The sequence below is a fragment of the Eschrichtius robustus genome, chromosome 15 (genome assembly GCF_028021215.1).
Source record: "Eschrichtius robustus isolate mEscRob2 chromosome 15, mEscRob2.pri, whole genome shotgun sequence".
NCBI lineage: Eukaryota > Metazoa > Chordata > Mammalia > Artiodactyla > Eschrichtiidae > Eschrichtius > Eschrichtius robustus.
Genome location: NC_090838.1, coordinates 17,044,829 through 17,050,888, shown reverse-complemented (window position 1 = coordinate 17,050,888; position 6,060 = coordinate 17,044,829). Strand labels below are relative to the sequence as shown.

The 6,060-nt window shown below is 37.6% G+C and overlaps 1 pseudogene; it reads right to left on the bottom strand.

Annotated features, from left to right (window-relative positions):
- Nucleotides 1-2,450: 2,450 nt before the first annotated feature.
- On the bottom strand, nt 2,451-4,010 carry LOC137777333 (E3 ubiquitin-protein ligase Mdm2 pseudogene; annotated as a pseudogene).
- Nucleotides 4,011-6,060: the final 2,050 nt, after the last annotated feature.

Here is a 6,060-nt window from a genome sequence, read left to right as displayed (position 1 = left end):
ATGTAGCAAGGTCTCTTGGAAAGTAGAAAGCTATAGATTCCAGAACGGAAGTGAATGAATTAATCTTACAAAGGAGGAAAGTCTCTCTTACACTGTGGTGAGTGTAAAAGACAAAAATAAGGGTCCAGGTTCATTTACCTTTGTGGGTCTGGCGTTGACACATTTCCAATTTAAATGGCATTTATTTTCTCTGAAGTAAGAGGTAGAATGTAGAAGGCTTAAGGGAGACGTCCTTCAAATAACCAGTGTAGTGATAAGAGAACAGGATTGCCAGAGGGTCTTGAGGGCCTATTTCATGTTAGTGAAAATATATTTAAAGGAACAGTACTTTGTGAGGCGCTCATTCTTCTCTGAACAGTGTACCTAGCCTGGTTCTTGATTAAGGAAGGACAATTGGTGTAGTCCAAAATCAGTGTTCTGTAAGGTGGGTGCGAGAGAATGACAATAGACCAAGTGAAAGGAGGATATCAGAGAGTGGGTCGACTTGAAGTCTATTCAAAATTGAGAAGGATGTGGACAGGAGTAGAATAGGATACAGATGCGTTGGGAATAATACTAACTGGAGAACTTGTAGGGTAGAAAGTTGTATTAAAAAACTAGGGTTTTTATATAAGTGAAACTTTTCCAGAATTTAAGGACCAGGGGTGTACCAGGGTGAGGGGGTATATCAGAAGGTTGGGGTTAGAGGTAAGGTGACTCATTTTATGCTTGTCATCCTTACATAATCATTAATGGTCCCCCTTTCAGATTTTTCTTAATCAAGCACTTAATAAATCATGTATTTATTTGTAAATCAATAAATATGAATACTAAACCTAAAATGTAATCGAGACTACATTAGTAATCCATAGGCATGTGGAATGAGACTCCATTTTCACATAGATATGAGTATTTTATAAATAGTATAATCATTACATGCATATACCCTGGATATACATTGTTTATAGTCTCATTATTACCACCAACTTTCCACAGAAAGGATGAATTCTACTTTGTTCTATTTGATATATTACAAATTACAAACTAATAAAGCTCTACTGTATTTGAGTATCACTCTATGCCTAAGGACTGATCTCTTCAGCCGTTTGTTTCCTACTTACATATGCATACATGGTAAGTCGTGTTTGTGTGAGTGTGTGTGAGTGTGTATTTTTGTTTTTGAAATTTATAATAGCCATGTTCTGTCAGTGACTAGCATACAAGTTGCTGTGCAAAATGACCCCTCAGTTCTATTCTAAACTTACAGTTCAGTTGATTTTATTGCCCTCACCTAAGTACGTACAACTGTCATATACAGGAGAGAAACACTGGAACCTAAATGAAAATGGTAACCTGTGCTACTTTGCTTCAAATATGACTCACATTTAAACATAAATCAAGAAGTTGATGTACACAGTTCGAGAGATACTTTAGAATCCTATGTTCTGACCCTGTCTTTCTTGAAGAAAAGTGATACATAATTTTTGGATAATTCAGAAAAAAGCTACGACCTTTCTGGCTAGTTTTAAAATGAACATTTTTTTCTGTTATCACATTTCTGAATTCATCTTTCCAAATTCACTGGTTTCTAGAACTAGCCTTAAGCGAATGTCTGAAACCTAGGAAACTGCCAGGAACCATGGAATCCAGACCAAGAGGGTACTTCAGAGTGTCTTAGATTTGTTTTCAACTTAGAGGAAACAATAGATTCCACTAAATCCTGAAACTGAGTGTGAAAAAAGGCCTGATATACAGAGTTGAGCCTCCCTCCCACCAGGACAACTCCATATTCTACTATGGAGCCTTAGAAAGTTTTGTCTTGTGGATAAATTATGATTATTCTCAAAGACTTCTCAATCGACAACGTCTTTACCACCAATTCTTTATATACTAAAGTAGCCAAAGAAAAAGAAGTACAATTTAACTACATAACACCAAATATAACTACCAATTTATTTTTTTATCTGGAAAGAGTATTTTAAGAGGCTCTGAAAGAGCAGAGAAACTAAGACTCACAAGATTAAAGGGTATCTAAATATTAATATTGAATATTTCACACAAAATTTTTCTCCTTACACGAAAAGTACTAAATAAGTTACATTTAAATGCTCTATATATGTGTATATACAGACACACACACACACACACACATATATATCTCAGATACTTCTCATTTCATAGAAAGTAGATAAGATTTAAAACATAAGGAGTAGGGGTAAAGGATGAGCGGTATATCCAATTCAAATTATATTAAAATCCAAATATAAAATATAAACAGAAGAAGTTACATTTTCCTAACTGAAAGCAAATATTCACTATCCCCACCAAAGTAGGTAAATTATACTATTAAGAGAAAAAATATACATGGACTGAGATACTTTCTTGCTTTGATATATGTAAAAAAATAAAGGCACTTTTTATGGTTGTCTATATGTTTAGGGTTATATGGTTAGAAATATATAATGCTACTTTTATGGATAGGTCAACTCAGGGAAATAAATTGGCAGAATCATTTGAATTAGCTGTCTTCATACTGAGCAAGGCTTACTTCTCTCTCTTTTTTAAAGCTTTTTGAGGTATAATTGATATACAAAAGAATTGCACATATTTAATGTATACATTTTGATGAGTTTGGATGTAAGCATACACCTGTAATGTTATCACCACGATCAAGGTACTAACCAAATCCATCACCTCCAACAATTTCCTTATGTTCTTGTTTGTGTGTAAGAACACTTAACATGAGATCTACCCTCAACATATTTTAAGTGCACAATACTGTGTTGTTAACTACATATGTATATGTATATACATATATATAAACTATTTTGTACAGCAAATCTCTAGAAGTTACTCATCTTGCATACTTTTTAAAGGTTCTTTGTACATGTGAAACATTCCATAAGATGTCCTGTGTTGCCACGGAGGATGCAACTATTTTTAGGTGGACTGTGGCAAATCACACAAAGATCAATGACATTAAGAGGAAAGCTAGATTCCATACTCTCCTCTTTGTCTCAAACTCATTGACATCTTCCTGGCTGTTAGAAGTGGTGCTATAAGGGTTGATGGCTGAGAATAATGCTCACCTTCTTGGAACTGGGAGGCTCAGGTGAATTTTATCATTTTCTTCAGCGTATGACTCTGAAATCATTCACTGTAGGGTTTTGTTTTTTGTGTTTTGTTTTTTCCCAATCAGGAACATCAAATCCCTCTTCTCCTTGTGTTGAGTTTTCTAGACTGGCTTTCTCTGACATTTTCCCTTTATCTTCAGGAAGCTCAGTCTCACAAAAGGTCCAACATCTGTTGCAAGGCAGTGGAAGGGGAGGGTTTATTTCATTTCATAAAGTACACTTCCAGTAGTCAATTAAAGACATTTCAGGATCTTCTTCAAGTGAGTCTGTATCACTCTTCCATGTCTGATGTACAGGAACTTGATATACCTCGCCATCTTTCTGGAGAGTTATTCTTCCGCACTAAAGCTATCATCTTCTGAATCGAGACTCAACTTAAAATTCCAGAGAATTCATCTGAAACTGAATCCTGCTCCAACCACCTGAATGTTCACTTACACCAGCATCACGGTCCGGATTTGATGGCATCTCTGTGAATTCTCTGCTACTTCTTCCACAACATATATCCCTCATTACGCAGAAAACGAGGCTTTCATCAAAGAAAGAGAAACGCTATCAGATTTCTGTGCTTTCTTTGTCATTCGCCAGGTAGTTCATCTGAATTTTCTCAGAAGTCATCGCTTCTTCCTCTGAATTCCCAAACCACTCATATCCCAGGCCTCTGGGGCTCAGGAACACACTAGGTCTGGAGGAGGTTTCTGGGGGGGTGAAAGAAGCAGGACCCCTAGAGGCATTAGGGATACCCCTCCGGCTGGGCTTCTCTGCGCATCTTCCTTTCAGGCACGCAGACCTCACAGGCTCAAGGGGCTCCGGCTTGCTCGGGTCTCCCTGCGCGTCACTGGGCGTTTGCACATGTGCACTCAAGTCTCCCCATCCTCCACCAATTCCCCTTTTCATTTTCAAAATTGCCCAGGTTTGGACACAAATTCTCTTTTCATGCTATATAAAGGTCACTAAATATTATGAAGCCGAGTAAAAGGGAAGGCAGGGTGCTTGAAGGATCATCCGAATGGGTGCAGAATTCATGGCCCATCAACGAAGAAAAGAAAGGGCTTTAGTAAGAATATTCGTAGATGAGTACACAGTAATAAAACATAACATAATTAGGTGAGAGCTAACAACTTAAATTTCAGTCTTCGCACACTGTAGACAGCAAGCCAGTAGAACGCTTGGGACCTAACACGTAACAGCGTCTAACATTCACAATGGTGAATGATTCTATGTGATACTGCTCTGATTTAATTACCTTCAGAAGTCCAAGTCTGATTCCTTCCAAAATTTAGCATCTATTGCAAGCCTAATGAGTTAAAAGTTGGAACTGCAGAACAGAGCCATTACAAAAATAACAGTAATCAACATACTCTTACAGAACTCCTAAAGCGATGATTCACACAGGATTTCACAAAAAACTCCCATTAATGCTAATGAAATTGGGTAAGCTACAGGCTGAAACTCTCCTATACATTGATAGGTGAATAGTTCCCTGAGGTACTTACTTAGATGAGGGAACTTAATTTCCTCTCCACTAATCCTCTCTGGATGAAAAATAAGAAATCATGCTTTCGATTTCTTTTTAAAGTAGATGGCACAAATTCAGAAGCATTCGAGTAGATTAATCAAAAGCCACATTAGGGCACAGTCTAGCTCATTTTTTAAATAATTAATTAATGTATTTATTTTTGGCTGCATTGGGTCCTTGTTGCTGCGTGCCGGCTTTCTCTAGTTGCAGCGAGCGGGGGTTACTCTTCGTTGTGGTGCTCGGGCTTCTCATCGTGGTGGCTTCTCTTGTTGCGGAGCAGGGGCTCTAGGCACGCGGGCTTCAGTAGTTGTGGCTCACAGGCTCAGTAGTTGTGGCTTGCGGGCTTAGTTGCTCCGCGGCAAGTGGGATCTTCCCGGACCAGGGCTCAAACCTGTGTCCCCTGCATTGGCAGGTGGTTTCTTAGCCACTGCACCACCAGGGAAGTCCCTCTAGCTCAGTTTTGACCAGTCAAACCATCTTCCATTCAGATGGATGCCAGTTGGCCAAAATCTTGAGAAGTCAGTTCTGTTCGTGGCTCTGAAAGTAAGCCATTAAGTTCATTCAATCTTGCTTCTTTGAGATTCTAGAAAAAGAAACTGTGCAATTATGTGAGGGAACTAGTTGAGAAGAAACAGAAATTCCTGATTGCCCTAGTATGAATTGAACAGTTCCATCACCGATTTAATTAGCTGCCTAGGGAAGGAAAGATCATGAAATGCTGAGGTAGAAACAATGTAAGACCATTCAAAGACTTATACAAAATGATAGGACAGGTATAATTAAGTTTCTGGGGCAGAAGTGTTATTTTGTGTATTTCAGAGGAAAGTAGCAACTTTCACTACCATGTCAGTGTTTTTGGCAGATAATGATCATTATGATAATATCACCTTGGTTGTATACAATTCTTGACCGGGGCAAAATAAATTTTCTAGTTATCTTCTCATTTATTACAACTTCCTGGTATATAGGTAGGGCTGTGTTATGGTCTTATTTTGTAATTGACAAAGTGAGGCTCATTTTGGTAAGTTACCGCATAGAAAAAAAGTGGTAGGCCCTAAAAATAAAACATTGTAAATAAAATAAGTATGCTGATTTTGATGAAGAGGATGAGGTCACAGAAAGCAGTCTTAAAATCTCATTTAGCTGACCTTTGTTCTTTTACAGCTGATGCAATTAAGCCTTAAAATGGGAATTTTCTAAAAGTCATTGCCCAGGATCTTAATGTCAGAAGAATTCTAGTGTCTTGCTTTTTGGTTAGTGATATTTAGAAAGTTTTAAAAATAGGGACAGATCCCCAAATACCAAAATATGTCTTTGATTATATTATCTGTGAACACATAAATAGTTGCTATTATTTGTTGCTCAGTGAAAAGTATCTGATGCTTCTTATTGTGACTAAAACCCAAATTACACTGAATTTAGCAGACA